The 12,942-nt window shown below is 49.2% G+C and overlaps 1 long non-coding RNA gene across 1 annotated transcript in view; it reads left to right on the top strand.

Annotated features, from left to right (window-relative positions):
• Nucleotides 1-12,942, top strand: part of LOC144492273 (uncharacterized) — a 41,933-nt gene that overhangs the window by 16,201 nt on the left and 12,790 nt on the right. The gene's annotated exons all lie outside the window — the stretch shown is intronic.

The following is a 12,942-nucleotide window of genomic DNA, read 5'->3' as shown; positions in this document are numbered from 1 at the left end:
GAGGCTGCTGAGAATTCAGGTTCAGCCTGACCAAGTCAGGACTTTCCTGGGACCACCAGATACTGTTGAACAAGTCAACACCTCGCCCTCTGATGAGGCACAGAGACAACCTCCAGTTCCCATGTCAGTGCTGGTTAAACCAACTATCACTGACGTCAGTGTGAAGGTGAAAATGCCAGAGGTTCGCCATCAATTGTTGCAACAGCAACAACCTCCAGAATTTATAGCAGTGACTAACCCATTGACTATTGTTCACGTTGAACTTGTTTTGGGGATGTTTAAATTAAGGGGGCAGGAAATGTTATATATTTGTCCCTTTTAGTTCAGCATAGAGCTCTGCTGTAATAACATGGGCAAGTAAGTGATGTAATGTGAAGTAGAGCAGGAAAACAGAGAAGCAGCAGGTATGAGAGACAGCACACCATAATAAAGTTACATTCATTTATCAAGTGTTATTCTCCAAATACACACTTCCCACATTTCAAAAATATTGATACAATTCATGAGAGTGCAGATCGGTTTTCGCATGCTATTATAGTTTGCAAGGTGACTTGCATACCTGCTTTAACCAAGTGCAGATCTCCATGTCAACATGGCACACTGAAGGTCTGTTGGACTTGTCTTCTTTCAATGCATATTTCGAACAATTCTCCCATTGTCCACTAGCGTTGATCCCAGGTATGGAGGGATTTTCTGACAAGGCTAGGTTAGTAAGTTGGGCATGTACCCATTGGAGTTTAGAAGAATAAAAGGCGACTTTACTAAAACATATTGGGATCTCGGGGCTTGACAGGGTAGAGTTCAGAACCAGGGGTCATAGGCTAATAGTTCTGGGGGCGAAAGAATATGGGGGTTGGGGAAGGCTGGATCAGGCCACTGAGTTGGGTGGTCAACTATGATCATAATGAATGGTAGGCGGAGCAGGCTCAAAGTGGAAAATGGCCTACCTGCTCCTATCTTCTATGTTTCCATGTTGAGAGGTCATTTCTCCTTATGGGAGGGTCAAAGACCAGAGGGCATAATCTCAGAGTAAGGGGGTCACTTATTTAAGACAGAGATGAGGAAGAATTTGTTCTCTCAGAGGGTAGTGTGTTGGTGGAATTCTTTACCACAGAGGGCTGTAGAGGGTGGGTTGTTGATGCACCATTGATTATGCAAAGACTCGTTGTTGCGAAATAACAGGCTTTTATTTACGAAAGAATTGGAGATGCCCGAACCGATAGCTAATCTGAACTGAGGCAAAAGGGGCGGAGAGCAGTCACCTTTATACCCAGAGAAGGACGGAGCCCCGGATTGAGGCAGCAGGGGCGTGTCCAGGCATATCACACAAACAGACAATACTACAGTGATTCACCACATCCAACCCCTGTTCAAAAAAAGAGTTCGGCGGGAGCGAGGTGGTGGAACGACAGTCACAGAGTTACAAGTTCAGTCTCTCCGGGGGCTTGATCTGCCGCTGCGACTGCCGCAGTGTCAGCCGTGGTGCTGGGTGGCCGCGGTGATGAGTCAGACGCCAGTCCGTAATCGGTGAAGCCGTCTGTAGCCCCTTCAGACTGCCGGGTGTGTGGAGGCTGCTCCTGGGGCTCAGGCGTGCCGTACACGGGGGCTAGATGAGCGTGCTGCGACCCTGGTGCATCATGGGCAACGTTGGGAGCTGGGGGTGAGGGGCCGTGGGTCGTAGTACCTGTGGGTGCCAGATCGCGAATGGAGACCGTGTCCTCCTGCCTGTCGTGAAACGCCACATAGGCGTATTGGGGGTTGGCGTGGAGGAGTTGGACCATTTCGATCAGGGGGTCCGATTTATGGGTCTGCACGTGCTTCCGGAGCAGGACAGGGCCTGGGGATGTCAGCCAAGACGGTAGTGAGGGCCCCAAGGAGGACTTCCTGGGGAAAACAAACATTCGTTCATGAGGGGTGGCGTTGGTAGCTGTGCACAGTAGTGACCTAATTGAGTGTAGCGCATCAGGGAGGACCTCTTGCCAGCGGGAGACTGGAAGACTCTTAGACTGGAGAGCTAATAAAACGGCCTTCCAGACTGTCGCGTTCTCCCTCTCCACCTGTCCATTCCCCCTGGGGTTGTAGCTGCTGGTCCTACTCGAGGCTATATCTTTGGAGAGCAGGTACTGGCGCAGCTCGTCACTCATAAAAGAGGAACCCCGGTCGCTATGAATATAGCTAGGGAAACCGAACAGGGTGAAGAGGCTGTGCAGGGCCCTGACAACCGTGGCCGAGGTCATATCGGGGCAGGGAATAACGAAGGGGAACCGCGAATACTCATCGATGACGTTGAGAAAGTATATGTTGCGGTCAGAAGAGGGGAGGGGGCCTTTGAAGTCAACGCTTAGGCGTTCGAAAGGGCAGGTGGCTTTGATGAGGTGTGCTCTGTCTGGCCGATAGAAGTGCGGCTTGCACTCCGCGCAGACTTGGCAGTGCCCGGTTACAGACCTGACTTCCTTGGTGGAATAGGGCAGGTTCCGGGCTTTGATGAAGTGGAAGAACCTGGTCACCCCCGGGTGGCAGAGGTCGTCGTGGAGAGTCTGTAATTGGTCTAGGTTCGCGCTGGCACAGGTCCCCCAGGACAGGGCATCTGGGGGCTCATTGAGCTTCCCAGGCCAGTATAAAATGTCGTAATTATAGGTGGAGAGCTCGATCCTCCACCTCAAAATCTTATCATTCTTGATTTTGCCCCGCTGAGCGTTACTGAACATAAAGGCAACGGACCTTTGGTCCGTGAGCAGGGTGAACCGTTTGCCAGCTAAGTGGTGGCGCCAGTGCCATACAGTCTCCATGATGGCTTGTGCCTCTTTTTCGACAGAGTGTCGAATTTCAGGGCCCTGGAGGGTGCGCGAGAAGAAGGCCAGGGGTCTGCCCACCTGGTTAAGAGTGGCGGCTAGGGCAAAGTCAGGTGCATCGCTCTCCACCTGTAATGGGGTGGATTCGTCTACAGCGTGCATCGTGGCCTTCGCGATATCCGCTTTGATGCGGTCAAAGGCCAGCCGAGCCTCCGCCGCCAGGGGAAAAGATGTGGATTTGATGAGCAGACGGGCTTTGTCCGCATAATTGGGGACCCACTGGGCGTAGTATGAGAAGAAGCCCAGGCATCTCCTCAGTGCTTTGAGGGTGGTGGGGAGGGGAAGTTCCAGGAGGGGACGCATGCGGTCAGGATCGGGGCCGATGACCCCGTTCTCCACAACACAACCAAGGATGGTGAGGCGGCGTGTGCGGAATACGCACTTCTCCTTATTATAGGTCAGATTAAGGAGTGCCGCGGTGTGGAGGACTTTTTGGAGTTTGGCGTCGTGGTCCTGCTGATCATGGCCGCAGATGGTGACGTTATCCAGGTACGGGAAGGTGGCCCGCAGCCTGTTCTGGTCCACCATTCGGTCCATCTCGCGCTAGAAAACCGAGACCCCGTTGGTGACGCCGAAGGGGACCCGAAGGAAGTGATAGAGACGGCCATCCGCCTCGAAGGCAGTGTATTAGCGGTCTTCCGGGGGGGATGGGGAGCTGGTGGTATGCAGACTTCAAGTCAATGGTGGAGAACACCCAATGTTGTGCAATCTGATTAACCGTGTCAGAGATGCGGGGAAGGGGATACGCGTCCAGCTGCATGTATCGGTTAATGGTCTGACTGTAGTCGATGACCTTGCGATGTTTCTCCCCAGTCTTAACAACCACCACTTGGGCTCTCCATGGGCTGGTACTGGCCTCAATGATCCCCTCCCCCAGGAGGCGTCGCACCTCGGACTTAATAAACACTCTACCTCCAGCGCTGCACCGTCTGCTTTTGGTGGCAATGGGCTTGCAGTCGGGGGTGAGGGTGTTCAAAGAGCGAGGGAGGGGTGACTTTAAGGGTCGAAAGACCACAGGTGGTGCGCGGTGGCTGGTCTAATAGCTGCGGATTACGGACGGAGATTGAGGGAAAAGGCCCATTATACACCATGGTGACGCTCCCAAGGTGACACATGAAATCTAGCCCCAGTAGTACGGAAGCGCAGAGCTGTGGCAGCACGAGGAGCCTGCACTTCTCGTACACCATGCCCCGTACAGTCAGAGTTGCCACACAGTAGCCGAGGACATTCACCGACTGGGACGTCGAAGCCATGGAGACTGATTGCTGCATTGGCCGTACTGGCAGTGCGTAGCGACTCACCGTGTTAGGGTGGATAAAACTCTCCGTACTCCCACTGTCAAATAAACAGTTTGTAGTGTGACCATTTACATTGATGTCCATCATAGACCAGGTGAGTTGGTGAGGCCTGAACTGGTCCAACGCGACCGAGGCCACTGTCGGATTAGGCGAGGAGCCGCACGCGGTGGACGGTTCCCAAAATGGCAGCCCGCGTGGCTCGCACGTGGCTGATGTCATCCAAGATGGCGGCCCCCGTGGGTCGCACGCGGCTGATGGCATCCAAGATGGCGGCCCCCGTGGTCGCACGCGGCCGATGGCATCCAAAATGGCAGCTCCCGCGGATCGCACACGGCCGATGGCGTCAAAGACGGTGCCTCCCGCGGATCGCACGTGGCGCTGCTGGGCCTGGAGGCCGATTTTGCCCTGCAGACTTTCAAGTAATGGCCCTTCTTACCACAGCCGGAGCAGATCGCGTCTTTAGCCGGGCAGCGTCGTTGTGGGCCGCAGAAGTAGCACCTCGGGCCTACGGAGACTGCCGCAGTGGTCAGTTCGGTGTCGAGACGGGGCGTGGCGTAGGTTTGCGGCCCTCCCAGGTACAGAGATGGTCGTGGTGTCCACGGTGCGCCCTCATGGTTGCGGGTGTAGGCCTCGAGATTTCGAAAAGCCACCTTCAGCGAGCCGGCAAGCGCCACAGTTTCCTGCAGGTCCAGCCCACCTTGTTCCAGTAGACGTTGCCGGATGTAGGTCGACCTGATGCCCGTGACGAAGGCATCTCTGATCGTCGGCGTTTTGGGCGGCTGAAACGGCCTTGCAGTTGCAGGCTCTGCCGAGTGCACGCAGTTCACGCAGGAATTGTTCAGTCGATTCCCCCGGCTGCTGTCTGCGAGTGGCCAGCAGATGTCTGGCCTAGACCTCATTCAGCTGCCGGTTGTACTGGCTCTTTAGGAGATCGATTGCCTCCTGGTAAGTTTCCACGTCTCGGATTATCGCGAAGACGTGAGCGCTGACGCGGGCGTGGAGCACGTGTAGTTTGTCGATGTCGGTTACGACGACGGCGGAGGAGGAGGCGATGAAGGTCTCGAAGCAGCGCAGCCAGTGATCAAAACAGTTTGAGGCCCCAACAGCCTGGGGGTCCAAGTCAAGTTTATCAGGTTTTAAGAGTTGCTCCATCCCAAAAACTTTCGTAAATAAAATTGATGCACCATTGATTATGCAAAGACTCGTTGTTGCGAAATAACAGGCTTTTATTTACGAAAGAATTGGAGCATACCCGAACCAATAGCTAATCCGAACTGAGACAAAAGGGGTGGAGAGCAGTCACCTTGATACCCAGAGAAGGGTAGAGTCCCGGATTGAGGCAGCAGGGGCGTGTCCAGGCATTTCACACAAACAGACAATACTACAGTGGTTCACCACAGTTGTTAAGTATGTTCAAGGCTGAGATAGAGAGATTTTTAATCAGTAAGGGAATCGAGGGTTATAGGGAGATAAGGCTTGAAAGTGAAGTTAAGAATTATCAGTTAAGATCAGTCATGATCTCATTAAATGGTGGCACAGACTTGATTGGCCAAATGGCCTAATTCTACTCTCATATCTGAAGGCCTCATGGTTACCTCCAGTAGTTTCAAATTCCACAGGGGAAAATTTTATCTATAAAGTAGGGTATGTTGTTCTTTTGAGACATAGCAGGCCGTGATGCCACACTTTATCCCTGGACATGTAAGGGGTTAAGCCCTTTCTTACAGTGCAGCTTTGAGGGGTGAGGTAAGAAGAACATGACCAGACATGAGTGAGCTGCTGATGAATGTGCCGGGGGATGGTGGGGTGGGGGTGGGGGGTGAAGGGTGGGGGGTGGGGGCGGGGGGTGAAGGGTGGGGGTGAAGGGTGGGGGTGGCGGGGTGGGGGCGGTTGGGGGCGGGTGGGGGAGGTGGGGGCAGGTGGGGGCAGTGACCAGTGATTGTGCAATGGGGTGGGGGGAGAAAGGTAAGTTAATACTTGAGGCGTGAACCTTAGCACTGATTTTGAGTTGAGATGTGCAATGACTCCATACAGTTCAAACTTTCCTCCCTAAGATTTACTTATGGTTTTGCTGAAACAGAATTTGCGTAACATTTTTCTACCCTGCTCCTTTGTCTTGGATTAGTGTATTCCTTTCTCATCTGATAGTTTTATGGTTTCCATAAAACTTTGGACAGCCGCCATTTAAAAAAAAAAGGAAAATGTTACAATTCCCACAATGAACAAGGGAAGATGGGAGTCATGGAGAATGGTTCCCTTACGGTATCAGGTATTAATTCTCAAACTTGAAATTTAGGGATGGAAATTAGTCTTTGGTGTGTATATTTTTGGATGGACAACAAACACAAAAGTACCAATTTCTGCCGTCAATGCCCCATGAGCCAAGGACATCAGAAATACAGTCTAGTCCCTGTATTTGGTTGAGGAATTTTTTCAGGTGTCCACTGGGCCTGCCCCACTCAAGAATCTTCCGTTGTTGCTGCAGCTAGGCTAAACAGATGTAAAGTTGCTCTTCAAGGTTTGATTATGGAGCTGGGAGATGCAGAAGTTGAATCCTCCTGGGTCCCCAGCACTGAGGGCTGCTGGTACTGTAATCTTTTGTTGTCACTTTTGATTTTGGCCCTGTCCATCAACACTGTTGCCCTCCACCCTCACTCCCACTGACTTTGTGAAGGACAGTTGCTGAAAAATGAACATTAAAATAGGCCAAGGATTGTTCACTTGGACAGGCCAATGAAGTAGCTCTTTTAAAATAATGACAAGTGCAAAAATAATGGGGACTTGGAACCTCTATCCAAAGTTCAATCAATATTTTAGTTATAAAACCTTGTCACTGAAATTTCAATTTTCTTTGTTCTGAGTTCAAGCCATTTCACTCCACTTAATCTGAATTTCAACCATTCTCATACTTAAGATTATGTGATATCAACCTCAGTGCCACCTGGCGCTGTATCCTTGTGTGAAGGCCCAGAGGCAAAGGAATTAAGTGCTGCTTTCAAGGCCATTGGCAGGGGGAAGCCTCCAAACTCATGTGGTGTCAGATCTTTTCAGAATAAGTGACATATGTGACGGGCCAGATCTCTGGACGATCACAGCCTTGCCCTGCAATGCCTCTCACTCATTTGTGGAAAGGAGACTTGTGGATGATAGACCCTTGGCGTTGCCAATTGTCTCCACAGCCTATGTCTCTGCTCCTCATCCTCATGTTGGTGCCCACGACCTTGTCCCATATTCAGTGCTTCCTGCTGGAGCTGCACACTCAGCCACCTTGCCCTCCTCTAGCTCCTCTCTGAAATGAGCATTTGTAGAAAAGCTCCCTGACCACTGGATCTATTCTTGCTTTTGGCTCCTATCTAAAAAGAGATATTGAAGATCAGAATTGGTAAAGGGTGTTGAATACATAGGTGTAAACAAGAGTGCTATGGGAGAAGATGGTCAGCTAGATTTTGGCATCTTAAATCACATTGTTCCTCATGTTACCTTTCACCTGGGAAACATGCATTGAGGTGTGTAGCATTCCATTCCACAGATGTTACATCTGAACTCTGTGTGTGGGCGGGGGGTGGGGCGGGGGGAAGAACTTGTGAATTATCTAATTGAACCAATGTGGCTCTGAATGCCATTCATTGACTTGGCATAACTGTAAGCATTTGTTTGCTCATGGTGAATGAATGGATGGATGGAGTCTGTTTAGCCGCTGATGAATGCCTTAATTGTTAACATGTGACGTCTCTTCACTGATGGGATGGCACAGTTGATGCAGCTGTGCCCTCTTCACTATATCCTTCACTCCCCAAGGCTGTGTTCCTGACTCCCACAATGTAACTTCTCAAAATTTGATGTGAGACTATTGAGTTGTGCCTTTAAAAGTGCAAAATTAGAAACCTGGTTTGCTCTTGCTTCCTGGAGAATGGGCTCCAAGTCCTGTGTAATTGACCTGGATCCTGTCTACTGCAGTGGCACCATCAAGTGAGAATGCATTCCAAGAAAGAGTTCCAGGGGCCAACTCAGTGGTCCTCCCCCAGGCAGAACCAATCTTACTGACTATTTCATCTTACACTATTTTATCTGAGTGTCAAGATAATTGTTCTGCACTTGGATTAAGGACGGAATTCGACCCTCCCTCCTTTCAAAACCAGCCTTCCATCCATTGACTCTGTCTACACTTCCCACTGCGTCGGCAAAGCAGCCAGCATAATTAAGGACCCCATGCACCCCGGACATTCTCTCTTCCACCTTCTTCTGTCAGGAAAAAGATACAGAAGTCTGAGGTCACGTACCAACCGACTCAAGAACAGCTTCTTCCTGCTGTTGTCAGACTTTTGAATGGACCTACCTCGCATTAAGTTGATCTTTCTCTACATCCTAGCTATGTCTGTAACACTACATTCTGCACTCTCTCATTTCTTTCTCTATGAATGCTTTGTCTGTATAGCGCACAAGAAACAATACTTTTCACTGTATACTAATACATGTGACAATAATAAATCAAATCAAAATCTCCATGTGCCTCTGATTTACCGAGAGCCTCACAATTTTCAGGTAGAGATGTTACCTGTTATTCTCCCCCATTAATACTGAATCCTGTGGTGGACATTCCCACCCTCCTCCCAAGCTCATCACCTGTGAGGTGCTGTGCCTCACATGGACCTGCATCCACTCCATTTGGAGGTTGTGTGCACCGTCACTTACAGGTGTTACCTCCCCTCCCCATGAGAGCTTCACCTACCCACCCTGTATAATGTGTTCCCTATCGACAGGCTGCAGATGCCCCGGTGATCATCACCGTTCCCCTGCAGCCCAGTACCGATCCCACGGAGCCCAGGGACATTGACTTGCACACTAAGCTGTACCATTTTCCTTTAAAGCACTCAGCCTTTGCCCCTTCCTGCAGCTGGGCTACTCCATGCTCCCAGTGATTGTTCCTGCCGTATGATCACTGCTCTTCTGCATTGTCTCCAATCTCTGACTTCAGACCAAGCTTCACATAGCCCCTGGACAGCCTCTGCCATCTGTGATTCCTTTCCATTTCACAGCAGCAATGCCTGCACTTTGTGACTCCTGTCTACCCGCCCTTGAACTAAACCGGGAGCCTTGACGTAGTTTCTGTTTCCAAAGAGGACTATGGGCCATAGTGACCTTCACAAAGCAGTGCAGCCCTGACCTGTTTAGTCCTTCATGCGAACCATCGCTAATGTGCCACCCTAACAAGCCCCCATCCCATAATCTGCAGTCTGCATGCATTCCCTTCCAGCAATACATGTGCTAACCTTTAGATCCCCTTGTTTGTCTATGTGTCGTGCAGCTTGGTTGGGGTCCAGTTTCCCTCCACCTTCCATTGTTCATCTTCTTTACCTACCTCCTTTCCTCTCTGCCTGCCGTCATGAGCCCTCACCCTCCCCACACTCCAATCCTTGCACAACCCTCCTTCCACATTGCCACCCTTATCTTCATCTGTCCAACTCGACCCTCCACCCTCTCCTCACAACCCATCCTCGGTTGAACTCTATTCCTTTGTTGCAGTGGCTGCCTGAGTCCCACAGCATAGTGCTGCATAGTGCTGCTCAGATAGACAGTGGTGTGTGGCATCAGATGGTGGGGGGGGGGGGGGGTGCAGAAAGAAGACCCCAGCACTTCCCAATACCAGGCGCAATACTGATCTGAATCGGTGTCACAGAGGGGGTTTCAGCAGCATGGTGTTGCCCATGAAGACCAGCTTGGCATGGAGATGGAGGGCAGGAACAAGAGTGCCCTGGTAGGCTGGTGGACAGCGCATCGGGAGCAGCACAGCATTGTGGCAGGTAGGCTTTGCATATTGCACTCGCCTCAAAGTCTCTGGTAAACTGAGGACCATCTTCTGCACACCACTCTTTCGCAACCGGGTTTGAGGCCGATGTGATTTCCCGCTGAGGTGATGCTAGGTTGGAAGGCCTGACGGGATTCCAGTGGGCCGCTGTTTAAATGAGCATTCATGAGACACAAGTGAATGTAAATCCACGCCACCTGCCAGCCAGAAGGCCAACCTGCCATTGGGAGAATTGCAATGTGATTTTAAACTCATGTTTCTGACTTTTCGGCTCCTGCCAGACTGTCCGCACCTGTCTGTCCGCCACCAAACACGTCATGGATTGGATGGAAGAATTCCGCACTTAATTACAAGACCTAACCAAGAAACAAGCCACTGGGCCTCAAAATCTATTGTTTATTTGACATCCGTCATGTTGGCCTAAATAAAGGACGGCACGGTGGTTAGCACTGCTGCCTCACAGCGCCAGGGACCCGGCTTGGGTTCAATGTTTGTGTGGAGTTTGCACGTTCTCCCCGTGTCTGCGTGGGTTTCCTCCGGGTGCTCCGGTTTCCTCCCACAGTCCAAAGATGTGCGGGTTAGGTTGATTGGCCATACTAAATTGCTCCTTAGCATCAGGGGGATGAGCAGAATAAATGTGGTTACGGGGATAGGACCTGGGTGGGATTGTGGTCGGTGCAGACTCGATGGACCAAATGGCCTCCTTCTGCATTGTAGGACTCTATGATTCTTTGATATATCTTATGAACAGGCCACCAGAAATATTTCCTCAGCCAGTAAAGAACTTTATATTCATGTTCAATAAAGATCAGCTGTCATCAACAATCACAATTAATCTTCCACATTTTTGTTACATTTGTGACAATTTAAAGAGGTTCAAGTTTTTGTTTTAATCTTGGGTTGCTGTTACACTACAAGTACGAATATCAGTAAAGCTCACTTTGTAGCCAACACACCTGAATATAAGACCAGCTGAACCTTACTGCGAGTCCCACTGAGTTCATAGTGACCAAGGACTTCTGGACATGGGTGGTTTGATGTGGATCCTGCATACCAGTTAGTTCATTTTATTTTTATCGATGGCAGAGACATCTGGTTCAATGTCACACGGTCCTAGTATCTGGAGTAATGCTAAGTTTAAGTTTATGTATTAGTGTCACAGGTAGACTTACATTAACACTGCAATGAAGTTGCTGTGAAAATCTCCTAGCTGCCACACTCTGGCGCCTGTTTGGGTACGCTGAGGGAGAATTTAACATGACCAATGCACCTAACCAGCACATCTTTCAGACTGAGGGAGGAAACCGCAGCACCCGGAGGAAACCCACGCAAGCACGGGGAGAACGCGCAGACTCCGCACAGACAGTGACACAAGTCGGGAATCGAACCCGGGTCCCTGGCACTGTGAAGCAGCAGTGCTAACCACTGTGCCACCGTGCCACCCAGTCCAAACACCTAGTCCAAATTGCAAGCAGCAAGTGCCTACCTATTAAAGGTAATTTCACAGTTACTGACAGCAACATTCTTGGGAGAGTTAGATAAAATTCTGCTTTTGTTCAGGTGCACACTGGAAACTGCTCCGCATCAATGCAAAAATAATAGTCTAATAGCAGTCTCAATATATTAGGCTGAGCTGCAAAATACCCAAGGACCTTAAGTGGTTTTCCTTACTAAAGCTACTTTGTAATTTTTTTTATTTACAAATTCAATTTAATATTTTTTGAAATGCCCAGCTGCACGGTGGCAAGAAAAATTAATAATGCAACGTTTGGAAGCGGCTTATGCTTTACCAGCTTTCATTAACTCGAAATTGTTCCTGAACAAACAAGATTTTCATAAATGCACCATGAGGAGGTGTCTCAATCACATTCCACTCAAAAGAGGAGAAAAAGTACTGCTGCTGAGTTGCACCAAGACAGCCGTTCATAAACACACACATTTATTCATTTAGTCCAGCTCCTATTACTTTTCTCGGTGGTCTGCTGTGTCATTTTGTTTAAAGTTCAAGGGTCCACCCCCACCTTGCTTGCTCCTTTCAATCTTTTATGCATAATTTGAAATTTGCTCCAGTAACATGAGTAATTAAATTGCACCACCTATCTCACTGTCTTCATGCCATCGCTATTGGTGATACCCGGGGAGTCGGTTAGCTCAGTTAGCTGGATGGCCGGTTCATGAATCAGAGTGATGCCAACAGCGTGGGTTCAATTCCCGTACCAACCCATAAGGCCCTGCCTCTTCAACCTTACCCTTTGCCTGAGGTGTGGTGATCCACAGATTAAATCACTACCAGTCAGCTCTCCCCCTCAAATGGAAGAGCGTCATCTGGGACTATTGGTATTACTTGTTTTCTTACTAGGGAGCATGAAAATAAACCTAGTGAGGGCGTCAACCATTAATCTGCTGTTTATTACTTTTAATTAATTGGATATCATTATGCAGGATGTAAAATTTTCAATAACTTTGTTAGTAATCCTTTGTAGCAATTTCTATTTTCTTTTGATATTACACACAATACAGGCAGCAGTACAATCCCCAGAGCTATATGGACTTTCTGTTATTTTACATAGCCTGTGGGATCAAACACTTACCCTTCAGTTTTAAAGACGGCTAGATGCAAATAAATTCAGAATCCATCGGGATCCCTTCACTATTAAAATGTGACTGGTTGTTGATAACTTGTCTATGAGTCTCCAAGAAACAAATCATTCTAAAACTAGATAAGTGCAGTTTCTCACCTGTATTTCTCAGCAAACCTTAAAGATATCAGGTGTTCAGCTTTAATGCGAAGTACCAGAGTCACCATTTAACGTTTTAAATTATCATCCATTTGGGGATTTTATTCCATCTACTGCAAATATTCGAAAAGAGTGGAGAGGAGAAATGCAAACTCAATAAAGATTGAAGTCTCTACGGATTTGGTGCTTCCCTTTGATTTTAATATAATACACCAATCATAAGGTATGCCATTTTGAAATGGACTGAA

This window comes from Mustelus asterias, chromosome 4, assembly GCF_964213995.1.
Source record: "Mustelus asterias chromosome 4, sMusAst1.hap1.1, whole genome shotgun sequence".
NCBI classification, from domain to species: Eukaryota; Metazoa; Chordata; class Chondrichthyes; order Carcharhiniformes; family Triakidae; genus Mustelus; species Mustelus asterias.
Note: the sequence above shows the minus strand (reverse complement) of the source record. Positions and strands in the feature narration are given on the sequence as shown.